Below are 17,420 nucleotides of genomic sequence, written 5' to 3' on the forward strand. Positions count from 1 at the left end.
TTAGTGACTTATGGTGGGACTGCAATATTGCTGCAAACCAGTGACACTAATATAGTGATCAGTGCTAAAATATACACTCTCACTGTATTACTGACACTGACAGGGAAGGGATTAAACTTCTGTGGCGATCAAAGGGTTAATTGTGTGCCTAGCCAGTGCTTTTGTGTACTGTGGGTGCTGTTTTTACTAGACAATCTGCTAGATGTTATTCCCCGAATAACATCTAGCAGATCGCTGCTGCCAGATCACAGTTCTGCCTTGTTTACATAGCCAGAGCTGTGTTCTGTCAGTCTCTTCAGCGATCAACCTGCTGGTGCTCAAAAAATTTGGCCGGCACCTGTTGATAGGCTTCTGCTGTGTCCAGTCGCAGCAGAAGCGGCACTTCGGCAGCAGGCACACGCTCCCCTGTGGCTAAAATGCAAAAGAACTGCTATAGGGCAGATAGAAAGCTGTTAACAAGTTGCTTAATTAACTAGTTGCTGACCGCACATAGCCGAATGATGGCTACACTGCGGCTGGCCAGTTCTGGGAGGGCTTCATGACGTCCTCCCAGAATGCGTTCTCCTGCTTGCCCCCGGTGATCTCCGTGATCGCTGTGTCCTACGGACACAGCTGATCACGTGCTGTGGTAAAAGGCCAATCACAGCAGCTTTTTACCATGTGATCAGCCGTGTCCAGTGACACTCTGATCACAGGGAAATGCAATTGCCGGTTCTCGGCTGCACTTTCCTCACGCTGTCAGAACGTGGGGAAATTACTGCCGAGAACTGGCAGGTGTCAGAGCAGGGATCAGCACTGATCATCAGGGCACATCCGTGAAGGAGAAAAATTACCTGTTTGCTAAATTTTATAATAGAAACAAAGAAACTTTTTTTTCAAATTTTTTGCTTTTTTTTGTTTATAGTGCAAAAAGCAAAACACCCAGCGGCGAGTAAATACCACCAAAAGAAAGCTCTATTTGTGAGTAAAAAAATGATAAAAATTTCATGTGGGTACAATGTTGCAAGGCCATGCAATTGTCATTCAAAGTGCGACAGCGCTGAAAATTGGCCTGGTAAGGAGGGGGTATAAGTGCCCGGTAGGCAAGTGGTTAATGGTTAACCAGTTCCCACCTGGCCTATTGTAAAATTACGGCTGGGCAGGACATTTGTCGTAATGGGTGGACATCATATGACATTCTCCCCAGTACATGCCTTGTTGTAGCGAGATCTGTCACCCGCTGTGTCCGGTATTCCGATGACCGGTCAGTGTCCCGGCCGATGACCGGTCAGTGTACCGGCCGATGACCAATCACAGCAGATCACATGAAAATTGTATATAATGGATGATGCTCATTCATGCCATCCATTGTGTACTACTGTGTTGATTGCAGTTAACTGATTGATCACTGTGACCACATGATACAGACAGGGCTAAACGCAGCCTATCTGTACCATGTGATAAGCTGTGGCCAATCAAAACTAACAGTAGTAAATACTGAGTGAATCGATTTTCATTCAGTAAAAATGACTGTTTATATAAGGGAAATTCACTGGTATAAGCAATCCATAGTGTGTAGTAAAGAAAAAAAAGCCCTGATCACTTCCTCAGAGTAGTACTGTATTGCTCTGTTCACAGTATGTTAAAAAAAATTAAAATAAGGACAAAAATTTTTTTTTAAAAATTGAAAAACCTTTTTGCATACTGTCACTCTTCAGTGACCCTGACTACTGCTGCACCAGTTGTATGATGACGCTGTACTACACTGGTGACAGTAAAAAAAAAAAAAAAAAACAAATTGGGAAAACTATTTTTTAAAATGTCTTTATTTTCCTAATTGTGACAAAAAAATTACAACTTAAAAAAACTTGCCATACCTCTTACTAAATACCTTGGACACTCTACTTTCCAAAAGGGTCGTTTGGGGGATATTTGCACTGTCCTGGCATTTCCAGGTCTCAAGAAATTAGATAGGCCATCACTACTGATTGATTTTTGGATATATATCCCATACGTTGTGGACTCTATAACTTTTCTACAGACTATAATAATATACACTGATTTAGCTTATTTTCAACAATGAATGTAGCAGAATATATTTTGGCCTAAATTTATTAAGAAAGATTTGCAAAATGTTATAACAGAAACAAAGAAAAATGCAGTTTTTAAAAAAAATGTTGGTCTTTTTTTCATTTATTTAGCAAAAAATAAAAAACCCAGTGGTGACTAAATACCACCAAAAGAAAAGTCTAGTTGCGTGAAAACAATGATAAAAATGTAATATCGGTAGAGTGTTGCATGACCATGCAATTGTCATTCAAAATGCGACAGTGCTGAAAGCTGAAAATTGGCCTGAGCAGGAAGGGGGTGAAGGTGCCTCGTATTGAAGTGGTTAAAGTATAATTAACCGCATGCCGCCCAGCCACTGTACATATACGGCGGCAGGGCGGCACTCACAGGCAAAACCACGTTTTACGACGTGTGTTTTGTAAACAGGGGGCGCGCCGCCGCCCTATTTGTCCCGCGGTTCTCTGCCACAGATGTCAGTCGCCGGGTCACAGCCGCTCCTTAGTGGCTATGTCCCGGCGATTGGCGGCAAACAGTGACAGAGTGCACAGCTGCAGTAGCTGTGCTGTCTGTCACTTCCCTGACAGCTCGATCAGCCTTGTCCCGCCCAGTACACACCCCCGCCCCCTAGGAAAACACTCCCCTCACTCCTATAACCCTTCCCTGCTAAATAAAGTTAACCCCTTCCTCCCCATTGCCATTAGTACAGTGTCAGTTTTTTTTTTTTGCACTGATCACTGTATTAGTGTTTTTGGGGATGTCAGTGACCCCAAGTCAGTACCCCCCAATGTCAAAATGTCCGCCGCAGTCCCGCCATAAGTCGCTGGTCGCTGCCATAAGTCCCTGATTGCCGCCATAATTCGCTGATCGCCGCCATTATCAGTATAAAAAAAACCCTAAAAATCCCAGTATCTTTCCCGCCATTTGTAAACGCTATAACTTTCACGTAAACCAATTAATTTACACGTATTGGTTTTTTTTTTTAGCAAAGACATGTCGCAGAATACATTTTGGCAGAAATTTATGACTAAATTTGATTTTTGCATTTTTTTTTTACTGGACATATTTTATAGCAAAAAGTCCAAAATATTTTTTTTTTCCTCAAAATTGTCAGCCTTTTTTTTTTTTTAGAGCACAAAAAATAAAAACCGCACAGGCGATCAAATACCACCGAAAGAAAGCTCAATTTGTGGGGAAAAAAAGGATGTAAATTTCATTTATGTACCATATTGCATGACCGCGCAATTGTCCGTTAAACTAGCGCAGCGCTGTATAGCAGAAAAATGGCGTAAATTGCAGTATTTATACCATAGTTTGTAGACGCTATAACTTCCACAAAAAGCAATCAATATACACTTATTGGGATTTTATTTTACCAAAAACATGTAGCAGAATACATTTTGGCCTAAATTTATAACCAACTTTGAGTTTACTATATATTTTTTCTAGCTGAAAATAAAAAATATTGTTTTTCTTCAAAATTTTTGGCATTTTTTTGTTTATAGCGTGAAAAATAAAAAGCGCACAGGTGATCAAATACCACCGAAAGAAAGCTCTATTTGTGTGAAAAAAAGGACGTAAATTTCGTTTGGGTGCAGCATTGCATGACCGCGCAATTATCAATTGAATTAGTGCAGCGCCAAGTAGCAAAAAGAGGCCAGGTCATTAAGGGGGGTAAATCCTCAGGAGCTCAAGTGGTTAAAGGCTAAACTTTTTTTAGTTTTAGAAAAAGTGGAGATGGATTGGAACGTTTAAAAGATTTTTATTGCTGTCTGTGCTCTTGTTAGGGAGATTTACCCTCTCTGTTTGTCCTGTTTACCATTATCATTGAAAGTAAAAGAAAATACCAAACTTTGGGTTTTCCCCAGAAAATTAATAGAAGGGAAATTTTCCAATGGGGGGGGGGGGGACGACACTAGTTCTGCTGACCTGGGGGTCACCAAGGAATTCTCTTTATTTACAGAGATCTCCTCTCACTTCCTGTTTGGCTATAGGATAGGAGGAGAAGTCTCTGTAGTGGGACACAGGTGGCAAAAAAAAAAAAAAATCTGACTGGTTATAACCTCCCTTGCTCTATCCTGAATGGAAAAAAAAAAGTTTTGTCTATAGTTCTACTTTAAGCTAGGCCACATGAGATAACATATCTGAGAGTCAAACTGTCTTTTCTGCCTTTAGCAACCAACCACCTTCTACCTTTTATATGCAAAATCGTGTGTGTGTGTGTGTATATATGTATATGTGTGTATATATATATATATATGTGTGTGTGTGTGTGTGTGTGTATATATATATATATATATATATATATATATATATATATATATATATATATATATATATATTGTGTATATGTGATTTTACGCAACAGTAGTTCTGCTATAGGGTGGTTGGGAAGCGGTTGATCATCACAGAATACAGAGGAATTATTCATGACCACTTGGCTCATACTTCCACCTTCAAGTAAATGGACACTGGCCAAAAATAGGGAGGAATCCCTGCCCAGGCATAATCCTTCAATCTCAACTAAGCCTCGGTTTTTAGCTTTTTCCCTTAAGTGATGGATGTGCCTGCTTGTGTCTCTGAAGATTTCTTTCATGGTCTTTGATTCACATATATTATGGCTTGTTCTTAACACCCCTGAAGGGGAAAAGGTTTGCTTCGTCCAGATCACTTGCTTCTGCCAACAGGCTTAAAGGAACTGTGCCCAGACCCCTATTTATGCTGGATTCTATGGGAAATTATATCTGGTGTACAAAGTATCCAGTGAACTTGCTGGCAGGGTGCTCTACAGGTCCATGGCAGTAATCCTGTGGGAGGAGCTTTGAGTCCCTGAAGATCTTGCAGGCCTGGTTGATGAGATCCTGGTCTTTAGGGATGCCATAAATAAGAGATTAGAGGCCCTCTTAAAGGAGACATTATCAGGTGGGAGTGACTCTACTGCCTTTGGTGGCTGCCGTGGGAGTTTGCCAAGCTCTTAAAGTTTGGGTATAGCATATGCTCCATTCCATGGAATCAGACCTGGATGATTTTGCAAGTTGTCTTTAACAAACTCACCTCTTTCCATGACCTCTTTATCGCTATCTCCTTTGATCTACTGGCCATTACTGAAACCTGTTTCCATGATTCCGACAAGGCTTCTCCTGGCGCCCTCTCTGGACTCACTCCCCCAGACAGAAGGGAGTTGGAGTGGAATCCTTGTATCCCCACATATCACCTTTCAGGTACTTCTCCTTCCCCACTCTGTCACTCTCATCATTTGAGGCACATTGCGTTCCTCTATTTTTTTTAGTTTCTTTAAGAATTACTGTGATCCACAGGCCCCCTAGACCAGTATCAACCTTTTTTGATGACTTCTCTGCCTGGCTGCCCTACTTTCTCTCCTGAAATTCCCACAATCATTCTTGGCGACTTCAACATCCATGTTAATACTAACACTCTTGCTACTTCTGAACTTCTCAATCTAACCTCCTCTTTTGACCCTAAGCAATGGGTACATGCTTCTACTATGAAGGCAACACCCTTGACATTGTTTTCTCTTGCCTATGCACTCCTACCTATATTTTCTCCTACCTGTGTAACCTCACCAACAATCCTTTCCCTCTCTCTGATCATTATTAGCTTCCAGGGGTGTGGAAATTTTTGAAAAAACTACTTGTCCAGAGACTAAATTCGGAGCCCCAATCTACTTGTCCCTCATGACAATCTACTTTTCCAGATAAATTTTTTTTTTAACCAAAACTGTATTTAAATCGGAGGTAATTTTAGGAATGTGTGGGGCTTTTTTTTTAAAAAAAAGAGGCTTTATGGCGGCTTAAACATGTAATATTTTTAACATTGCGCTGTCTATCTCCTCCTCCCCTTCCTTGCCTGTCTCCAGCACCGTACCCGGGGACTAGCAGGGAGGAGAGAGATCTTGCAGTGTAATGAGCACTGATTGGCTGCTCATCATGAAAAGCTGGGTCAGGGCTTATACTTTAACCCTTTCGCTGCCACAGCCGTTTTTGCGTTTTCGCCGCCACGGCCGTTTTTGCGTTTTCGCCGCCACGGCCGTTTTTGCGTTTTCGCCGCCACGGCCGTCTTTGCGTTTTCGCCGCCACGGCCGTCTTTGCGTTTTCGCCGCCACGGCCGTCTTTGCGTTTTCGCCGCCACGGCCGTCTTTGCGTTTTCGCCGCCACAGCCGTTTTTGCATTTTCGCCGCCACAGCCGTTTTTGCAGTTTTTATGCACACATTTAAGAGAAATTATTTTAGGCCTGAAGATACATAAAACCCCCAAACATTATATATTTTATGAAAGCAGAGACCATAGAGAATAAAATAGTGGTAGTTCTAATTTTTTATGTCGCATGATATTACCATAAAATGTCAGTAAAAAATACAAGTAAGTTATTTTTAGGGCACAAAAAAGCAATACGTTGCTTCTATTTTTTGTAAAATATAAAAGATGAGCTTGCAGAGAGTAAATAGATATCCAACTTGTCAAACCTTAAATTTGTACGTGCTCGTGAAATGGCGACAAACTTCAGTACCCTATATTTTCTATAGGTCGACTCTTTTACAGCTCCTTTATAGGTCACCAGTTTAGCATTACGGAGGAGGTCTGTAATGCTGATGTTAGAATTATTGGTCTCATTCTGACGTGCGTGGCGATATGTAACATGTGCATCGCAATTGACTGTTTCATGTGTAGGCGCCCCAGCGTGTGCTTTTTCGTTTGTACGTATGCATATGTGAGGGTGGGGGCCTCAATGTTTTTTTTGGGGGGGGGGGGATGGTATGTGCTTGGCTGTAACTTTAATTTTTTTATAATAAAAAAAAAACTAACTTTTTTTTTTTCATCACATAGGGGACAGGTTCTCATTGAAACATCCATGTCTCCCCTCTACTCCACTGGGAAGTGCTCTTTCTCGCGGATTGCCTTACAATCTCTCAACGGGTACCCAAATGTGACATCATAACGTCACTTTCGTGTCAGCACAAGAAGGGGAGGGTAGTGGACTTGTCCTCTCTTCTCCCTCCCTCTAGCCGACGGTGAGCCGGCCCCACAGATGAGCAAGCGGAGCCCAGGAGACCTCATTCCAGGGGCGCGGAGAGGCTGGCACTGTGTGGAAGCAATTGGCGGCAGTGCTGCCGCTGATTGCTTCACCTGACAGGTGAGCCCTGCTGCTGCCCGCTGCAAGGCTAAAGGTAGAAAGAAACTACGTGCCCGGAGCCTGGAACTACATGTCCTGGGCGTCGGGCGATAGGAATCCAACATCCCCGAGCTTCACTGTCTCCCTGTCTTCTACCTCCTCTCTCTCCAAACGCCGAACAGTTATCTACAGAAACCTTAACCCTTCTTTTCTCTAGTTTGCTACTGACCAACTCTGCCAAAATCTCACCCCTGCCCCAACTTAGCCACTTCTGTTTACAACAGTTCACACATCAGGTCCCAACCACTACAACCTTGGCAAACAGATGACTCCAGAAATCTGAAAAAACTTAGCCAAGCTTTGAGTGCCTGTGGCATAAGATTAAGTCTCAGAAAGATTTCAACCAATATAAATCTACCCTTCAAAAATACTATTCCTACCACCACACTTCCAAGCAGACCCATTTTGTTACTCTCAATAACACCGCCTTATCCTGTCCCTGTCAGCTCCTCTCTACCTTCAACTTTCTACTTCGTCCTCCACTGCCTCCACCCACTACCTCATTCACTTCTCATAAGATCAATACAATTTGTGATGAGCTGTCTGCTGTACAGATACCTCTTATCACTCCATGTCCACAGGTACACTCGTTAGTTCCCTCATTCAACCCCCGCTACTATAGACAAAGTTGCTGAACTTTTGTTTTTTTTCTAACATCCACTTAACCACCACTTCCTTTGCAAATGCTACGATCACCCTCTGGCTCTATCCTACAATCTTTAACTTTACAACGGTCTAGTCCACAACTGACTTGGCAACCATCTCACTGAAAATAACCTTTCTTTATCATACATCATGGGACACAGAGCATGACTGTGGGTTATGAGCCACCTGTAGGTGAATGGACACTGGCAGAAACAGTCAGGAAGTTATCTTCTATACAACTCCTCCTACACAGAAGTTACCTCCGTTTTTTTTTGTTTTTTTTTTATTAGAAAGTGTCTGTAAGTGGATGGTCACTAATGTGCTGCATGTGCTTCTGGAGTATACTTGGAGGTCCGGAACGGTTCTGCTGTGAATCAAGGACTGGAATCTGATCCATTCAAAGGGCTCTTAGCTAAAATGAATGGTACCAGAGCTGAAATAGAAGACTTGACGGGGATGGCCTGTAATGCTGCCTTTTGGTGCTGGACCCTGCGTTACGAAACCCTGGGCAGTGAGCACACCTACCACCACTAATTGATAAAAAACAGCACCCCTGGCAGCCACTAAAACTTAACAATCCTGCCACAGCACACTGTTAAAAAAAGCAGAGATCCAATCTTCACCCATCACAGCGGGCTAAGTCACTCAGGACCATCTAGGACAGTGGACCCCGGAGCAGAAAAGGGGGACCAAGTCCTAGATGGTCCTGAGTGACTTAGCCTGCTGTGATGGGTGAAGATTGGATCTCTGCTTTTTTTAACAGTGTGCTGTGGCAGGATTGTTAAGTTTTAGTGGCTGCCAGGGGTGCTGTGTTTTATCAATTAGTGGTGGTAGGTGTGCTCACATGGATTGCGCCTCATCAAACTCTTTGCCCTTGTTGCTCTGGTTTGGAAAGCTGTGTGTACCTGGTGCACATGAGGCCAGTGGCCATCTTTGTTTTGAAGCCCTTGGTTCATGGCCAAGCTTGAGGTGGCAGATGCGGCTGACAGCTGGGAAGTACACAGGCCACAGACATGTGAGTGCTATCAAGGGGATTGGATGCTGGCAGCCACAGTGGACTCTGCATTAATGCTTATTGTACTGCTTTTCTACTGCTTGGTCTCTTCTTAATTGTGCATGTTTGCTGATTTGTGCAGCATTTGCTTATTTGTTGGCCAGTAGGTACTGCTGATAACTACTTACATGCATACCTGTGTAACTGCATACTTGTGTATTTGCATACCTGTTTAGCTGCATACATGCATACCTGTTTAGCTGCATACATGCCTACTATTATAACTGCATACTAGTGATGCACCAATATATCATCTGACAAAAATCATCTGCTGAAAAAAGGGTTATCAGCGTTTTGCCCATAGAAAAAAAAAAAAAACGTGCCGATAATGGATAAACTCACCTTTCATAAAGTGTTACACCCTGAATTGTGTGTAACATGTTATGAAAGGATCAGCCCCCGCTCCCCTGCTTTGATAGTACGAAATCTTCTCCTCCCGCTGGTTGCTAATTTATAAAACAACTAATATGTGAATGAGAAAACTACAAGTCCCTACAGCTATCATACATATGTACGGGCAAGCAAATATACTGGCTGGTCTGCAGGAGTCGCGCGTGTGTGTGCGTGTGTGTGTGTGTGTGCGTGTGTGTGTGCGTGTGTGTGTGTGTGTGTGTGTGTGTGTGTGTGTGTGTGTGTGTATTTTTGAAAAAACTTCTTGTCCAGGGACTAAATCTGTGTCACAGTCTACTTGTCCCTCATGACAATCTACTTGTCCTGGTTAAAAATAATAAATTTGAACCAAAACTGTATTTAAATCTGAGGTGCTTTTAAAATCCAAAGGGGCTTTATGGCGACTTAAACGTGTAATAAATTTAACATTGCGCTGTTTATCATTTCCTCCTCCCTTCCCTGCCTGTCTCCAGCACCGCACCTGGGCACTAGCAGGCAGGGGAGAGACCTTGCGGTGTAATGAGCACCGATTGGGTGCTCGTCAGGAAAGGGGAGTGTCCGGCTTCTCCTTTATCCCTTTCGCTGCCAGAGCGGTTTTTGCGTTTTTTGCACACATTTAAAAAATCATTTTAGACCTGAAGATTACATAAAACCTCCAAACGTTCTATATTTTCTGAAAGCAGACACCCTAGATTATAAAATAGTGGTATTTCCTAATTTTTATGTCGCATGATATTACAGCAAAATTTCTGTAAAAAATACAAGTGAGTTAATTTTAGGGCACAAAAAAAGGAATAAATTACCCTATATTTTGTAAAATATAAAAGACAAGGCTGCATTGAGTAAATAGATATCCAACATGTCAAACCTTAAATTTGCATGCACCTGTGAAATGGCTGCGAACTTCACTACCCTATATTTTCTATAGGTGACACTTTTAAAACCCCTTATAGGTCATCGGTATAGTGTACGGAGGAGGTCTCATGCTAGAATTATTCTCATTCTGGCATACGCGGCGATATGCAACATGTATTGCAATCGACCGTTTCATGTGTAGGCGCCCCAGCGTGTACTTTTTACATGTGTATATGAGGGGGGGCCTCAGTTTTTTGGTTTGTTTTTTTTTGGGTGACAAAGTCCCCCTATGTTATGAGTTTTGATGACAGGTTCTCTTTGAGACATTCAGGTCCTAAAACACCCTGGATGCCTCCCCTGATTGTAATGCAGTGCACATCGCACTGCATTACATTCTTTCCCGGCTGGGAAATCTTTGAACGGGGACCTGGAAGTGACATCATAACGTCCCTTACAGGTCAGGACAAGAATGGGAGGGGAGCGGATGTGTCAGTCTGTCAGTCTCCTCCCTCCCCTCTAGCCAGTGGCGGTGAGCCGGGCCCGTGGATGGGCAAGCGGAGCCCGGGAGACAGTGAGCGGTTCGTGTGTGGGGTGGGGGGGGGACAGAGGATAGATAGATATAGATATTATATATATATATATATATATATATATATATATAGTGTGTATTTATTATCAGGGGTGTGGAAATTATAAAAATAACTACTTGTTCAAGGGACTAATCGGGATCCCAATCTACTTGTCCTGATAAAAAAAAAAATATTTTTCCCAGAATGGAAGATATGAAGGGTTGATGTTTCTTATTAGGCAGAAGTGCTTTAGAATGTCTAGGGCTTTAAAAAAGGAAAACGGGCTTTATGGTGACTTAGATGTTTAATGTTTTTTAGTTTTTACAGGAAATTTCTTAGAACCCCTAAACGTTATTTACGCATCACTACCTAACAGTGGGAGGGTCCTAATCTAGAATTGTTAATTAACAGTTGTGCATACTGCACAAGGCAGGGTTCAGGAATGCACTGCGTGCAGGGTTCAGGAATGTATCGATATATCTTTTCTGTGAGCTTGCTGGGAGTGATGGTATTCAGGGTCGTTCCATATGCTCATATGCCAAGTTCACTCCAGGAAGGTTCAGTGTCTGCATGGCCATAGGTCCCTAGCTCCCTTTTGGTCAGGGGGTGACCTGGTTCATTCCCCCTGTTAAGTTCCCTTGTATTCTTTGGGATTTGAATCTTAGTCTGTTTACAGAAACCATTTTTTGAATTGATTTGTGAGATTCCATTAGTCCTATTGACTCGGAAGGTGGTTGTGATTACTTTAGCAACAAGGGTGTTGGAATTGGTGGCTCTTTTTATTGAAAACCATCTTTGGTCCTTCACCATGACAAGTGGTGTTACACCCTCACCTGTCTTTTTTTTTTTTTTTTGCCAAAAGTGGTTTAAAGTTTTAATTTTCTTTTCATTCAGGGCGCTGTCTTGCCTTTTTATTTTTTCATAGGCATCAGTCAGCAAGAGAACGATTTCTGCATGCCTTAGATGTAGTACGGGCTATTAGAGTTGTTGTGAGAATGATGGCACAAATCAGTCGGATTCCTTGTTTGTCTGAAGGGCCCAGGAAAGGACAGGCGGCATCCAAAGCAACAATTTTCACTGAATCTGCCAGTTAATCATTCAAGCTTAAGGGTAAGGTCCCACCCTTTCGGGTGAGAGTGCACACTATCAGGAGTTTGGGGTCTTCTTGGGCTATCCGGCATCAGGGGCTCAGGTTTGCAAGGCCGCTACATGATCTTCGGCATATACATTCACAAGGTGTTACCAGGTGGATGTTAGAGTCACGGAGGATACTGCCTTTGGCAACAGGGTCTTATGTACAGCGGAGTAGGTCTTTTGGTTTGATTATTGTGGTGTCTCCTATCCCTCAGATTTTATTACTTCGGGACATCCCACATAGTCACGATTATAGCCTGCTCTGTGTCCTGTGATGTACTCCAAGAATGGATTTTACAAGTAAGTGGATTTTTTTTCTAATTTCTTGATACCCTTCAGTCTGCATTTCACTCTCAACACTCCACAGAAATTGCTCTCCTAAAACTCACAAATGATCTACTAATGGCTAAAACCAATGGACACTATTCTGTGTTCCTACTCCTGGACCTCTTTGCTTCCTTTGACACAGTGGATCACCTTCTCCTCCTCAAAAAAATTCTACTCCTGTGATTGTACTTTTCTCTGGTTCTCATCTCACTTATCCCACCGCACCTTCAGCTTCAATTATAATTTTACTTCTTCCTCTTCCTTTTTCTGTGGAGGTCCCGAAAGGTTCTGTTCTTGGACCTCTCCTATTCTTTATCTACAACTCCTCCCTGGGTCAATTGATAGCCTGCCATGGCCTCCAATACCATTTCTATGCTGATGACCCAAATCTATTTCTCTACCCCACAGCTCACTCCATCAGTCTCCTCACGCATCACTCATTTACTAACAGACATATCAGCCTGGATGTCACACCACTTCTTCAAACTCGGTCTATCCAAACCAACCTCATAATATTTCCTCCTCCCCCATGTGCATCTTCCCCTGACTTCTCTGTCAAGATTGATGGCACAACTACACAATCCGTCCCCGCATGCCAAGGTGCTAGGTGTTATCCTTGACTCTGAACTATCTAAAGCTTGCCTGCTCAACCTACGCAACATCTCCAAAATAGACCCCTTCCTAACCAATGACACCACAAAGCTTCTGATTTATTCCCTGGTCATCTCCCGCCTTGACTACTGCAACTCCCTCCATAATAGCTCACCTCTTCAGTCCATCATGAATGCTGCTGCCAGACTCATCCACCTTACCAACCGTTCAGTGTCTGCTACTCCTCTCTTCCAGATCCCTTCACTGGTTTCCACTCACCCAATGAATTAAATTCAAAATACGAACAACTCACAAAGCCATCCACAACTTGCCACCAGCTACTTCACTAACCTAGTCTCAAAATACCAACCTAACCTTTCTTTTTGTTCCTCCAAAGGCCACCTGCTTTCTAGCTCTATTGTCACTTCTTCCCATGCTCACCTCCAGGACTTTTCCCGAGTCTCTCCCATCCTATGGAATTCTCTACATCAATCTGTCCAACTGTCTCCTACTCGGTCTACTTTAGATGATCCCTGAAAACCCATCTCTTCAGAGACGCATATCCTGCCCCCACCTAATCACTGTACTTTTTCTCCATTAGCTCATCCACCATAGTTAATACCTTTTTGTATCACTTGACTCTCCCTTTTTTAGATTGTAAGCTCTAACGAGCAGGGCCCTCTGACTCCTGTTTTGAACTGTATTGTAACCGTACTGTCTGCCCTCACGTTGTAAACTATTAACTATATAAATCTTGTATATTAATGATAATTTGTCAGCTCCTGGAGGACTTTTTGAGAGCCTTGAGTTCCTTAGTGCATGCCTTAAATGATTCAATACAGCAGCTTTCACAGAGGGAAACTGTGTCTGTCTACATGACAAGGATCTTATGCCTCAGGTGTGTGTCAGCAGAACTTCTCTGCAAGAAGCAAATTGAGAGGGTGCTGTTAAGAGGCATCCAAGGATGGTCTGAACAGTTGTTCGCCCTCTGTCCTAAAGATGACTGTGGGGAAATGCACACTCTTATGACTAAAGAAGAAGGCAAAGGTAGGAGGTCAGAAACCATTGATGTCTTCATGATCCAGGAGTTTGTTTTGCAAGTAACCACCTTGGGCTCTAAGCAAAAGTCTAGCATCCCAGTTCCTAAAGAACAACTGTAATTCTCCTCACAGTCAAGAAGCGCCCCCCCCCCTCTTGCATGTGCGGGGGAGGGGGAATATACGTTGGCATATGTGGCTGCTTGGACTCAGGAAGTCCTAGACGAGTTGGTCTGCAGCATGGTGTCCAGAGGCTACAAGCTGGATTTTTTTTGTGTCCCCCCCCCCCCCCTTCTTCCCTCAACGGGTATCTTCAGTTCCAAACACAAAACCTGTTTGTGGTCCTGGAAAGACTGCTTTCACATTGAGCCATCACATCTGTGCAAAAAGAGTAGAGGCTTCTATTCCAACTTGTTCATGGTTCCCAAGCCAAACGGAGATGCCTGGCCTATTCTGAACCTCAAGGGTCTCAACAGGTTCGTCAAAGTACAAAAAATCAGGATAATGTCTACCCAGTCAGCAATTGCTCCGCTTCATCAGGTGGACTTCCTGGCATCAGTGGATATTAAAGATGCTTACCTACACATCCTGATTTTCCAGCCTCCCCAATGGTTTCTGCATTTTGCAGTGACAAATTGCCACTATCAGTTTGTGCTTACCAAAGTGTTGGCTCTGATTCTGGGATGATTGAAGAACCTGGGGTATACCACTATTGTGGGGTACCTGAACAACCTGCTTTTCAGGGAACAGTCCTCTCAGAAACTGATGTCAAATTTGTAGCATAGACAGAACAAGTCCTGGAGAGGTTTGGCCGGGTACAGAACTTTCAGAAGGTGGCTTGGTTTCAACACAACAGCTGGAGCATTTAGGGTTATTCGTTCACACCACACAGGCAAAAGTACTGTTTGTGCTGGAGAAATGCCTGTTTCTTCAAGCTCAGGTGGAATCCCAGAAGTCAATGGAAAGTCCTTTGCTTCAGTCCTCTTTGAAGGTGCTGGTGTAGATGGTAGCTGCCATAAGCTCCCCATTTTCACCAGAGACTGTACAAGTCCTGGAGAGTTTTGGCCAGGTACAGAACCTTCAGAAGTTGGCTTGGTTCCAACACATCTGGAGCTTTAGGCTTAGTCGTTGACATCACACAAGTGAAAGTACTGCTTGCACAGGAGAAATGCCTGCTTCTTCAAGCTCAGGTGGAACCCCAGAAGTTGTTGAAAAGTAATTTGATTCAGACTTACATAAAAGTGCTTGGGAAGATGGTAGCTGCCTTTGATGCGGTCCCCTATGCCCATTTTTATAGCAGAAGCCTGCAGCTCAATTAGTACAAACACCTGGAGTCCTTGGAGCTGCCAGTGCATCTGATTCCTAAGATCAGACCAGCTCTGGAATGGTGGATATTCATGCAGATGCCGAAAAGTAGGAAATATATCTTTCCAATGAATTGGAAGGTCTTAACAAGGAATGGCAGCTTGTTGAGTTATGGAGGTGTTCTGGATAACCTCTCTGTTTTCAGAGGAATGGAAGTTGCCGATCAACTTCAAGCCATTTGGATGGCTCTCCCTGTAAGGGTGCAGTTGTATACCATAGCTGTGGCTGTGATGAATGTGGTGCCCGACCCCTGCCCTTTTCACCAACTCGTGACAAAGGATCAGCCAATCTCACATCGCGCTGTCACTTGCGTAACAATCTGCACAGAGATTTTTCCAGCTCGTGGGACCACAATCTATGTGCCAGCAGCCTGAGAGCAATTGTCACTGGGTTAATTACGCAATTAAGCCTTCAAACTCCAAACTGCCATCAGACAGCTTTGGGCCTATCAGCCCTTCACAATGTTAGTAAGCACAATTTTGAACACTAAACGTCTGTAACACACACTATCACCACAGACAAGTCTACACTCTGTTCCAAATTATTATGCAAATTCTATTTAAGTGTCACAAAGATTAAATATTTTGTTTTTCAGTTTAACTCATGGATGGCATTGTGTCTCAGGGCTCTTTTGATCACTGAAAACAATCTCGGACACCTGTGATAATTAGATTGGCAGGTGAGCCCAATTTAAGGAAAAACTACTAAAGGAGAGTGTTCCACATTATTAAGCAGAGCACCATTTTCAAGCAATATGGGGAAGAAAAAGGATCTCTCTGCTGCCAAAAAGTGAAATAGTTCAATGCCTTGGACGAGGTATGAAAACATTAGATATTTCACGAAAACGTAAGTGTGATCATCGCACTATTAAGAGATTTGTGGCTGATTCAGAGCACAGACGGGTTCATGCAGATAAAGGCACATTGAGGAAGATTTCTGCCAGATCCATGCATCGGATCAAGAGAGCAGCTGTTAAAATACCATTACATAGCAGCAAACAGATATTTGAAGCTGCTGGTGCCTCTGGAGTCCCACGGACATCAAGGTGTAGAGTCCTCCAGAGTCTTGCAACTGTGCATAAACCTTCTATTCGGCCACCATTAACCAATGCTCACAAGCAGAAACGGCTGCATTGGACAGAAAAAAACATGAAGACTAATTTTCAAACAGTCCTGTTCACTGATGAGTGCCGTGCAACCCTGTATGGTCCAGATGGATAGAGTAGTGGATGGTTGGTGGACGGCCACCCTGTTCCAACAAGGCTGTGACGTCAGCAAGGCAGTGGTGGAGTCAAGATTTTGGGCTGGAATCATGGGAACAGAGCTGGTCAGCCCCTTTAGGGTCCCCGAAGGTGTAAAGATGACCTCTGCAAAGTATGTGTAGTTTATGACTGACCACTTTCTTCCCTGATACAGAAGGAAGAACTATGCTTTCCGTAATAAAATCATCTTCATGCATGACAATGCACCATCTCATGCTGCAAAGAATACCTCTGCATCAATGGCTGCTATGGGGATAAAAGGAGAGAAAGTCATGGTGTGGCCTCCATCCTCCCCTGACCTCAATCCTATTGAGAACCTTTGGAGCATCCTCAAGCAAAAGATCTATGAGGGTGGGAGGCAGTTTACATCCAAACAGCAGCTCTGGGAGGCTATTCTGACATCTTGCAAACAAATTCAAGCAGAAACTGTCCAAAAACTCACAAGTTCAATGGATGCAAGACTTGTGAAGCTGCTATCAAATAAGGGGTCCTATGTTAAAATGTAACGTGACCTGTTAAAATGTTTAAAACGTTAAAATGTTGTTAAAAGTTTGATTGAAATAGCTTTTGATTTCAGTAAATATGCTGCAAACACAACAAATGACAATTTTCAGTTCTTTACAACCTATAAAGTGTTTTGAAACTTACTGTGCGTAGTAATTTGGAACAGTGCATTGTAAGTTTTTTATGTTTAAAAAAAAATACTGTTCTCATTAGGAGGTTTGTTCAATAAAATTTGAATTGTACTCTTAATAGTTGATAACATGAGAATTCTGCTGACTGTTATTTACATCAAATATTTAGGTAAATGAGAAAAATATCATTTGCATAATAATTTGGAACAGGGTGTATTCAGAGAATTATATACAGTAGCACTCTTCAAGAGACAGGGATTCTTTTAGTTTGCATTAAAAGCTTCAGAGACCGTTTCAACACTTTTCAAAATAGGATTTATT

At 42.9% G+C, this 17,420-nt stretch overlaps 1 protein-coding gene across 2 annotated transcripts in view; it reads left to right on the top strand.

Moving 5' to 3' along the window:
* TMEM167B (transmembrane protein 167B) overlaps positions 1 to 17,420 on the top strand; it is a 186,495-nt gene that overhangs the window by 64,110 nt on the left and 104,965 nt on the right. The window lies entirely within an intron of this gene.

The sequence above is a fragment of the Staurois parvus genome, unplaced genomic scaffold (genome assembly GCF_062004578.1).
Source record: "Staurois parvus isolate SC_StPar_1 unplaced genomic scaffold, SC_StPar_1.0 ptg000399l, whole genome shotgun sequence".
Lineage (NCBI taxonomy): Eukaryota > Metazoa > Chordata > Amphibia > Anura > Ranidae > Staurois > Staurois parvus.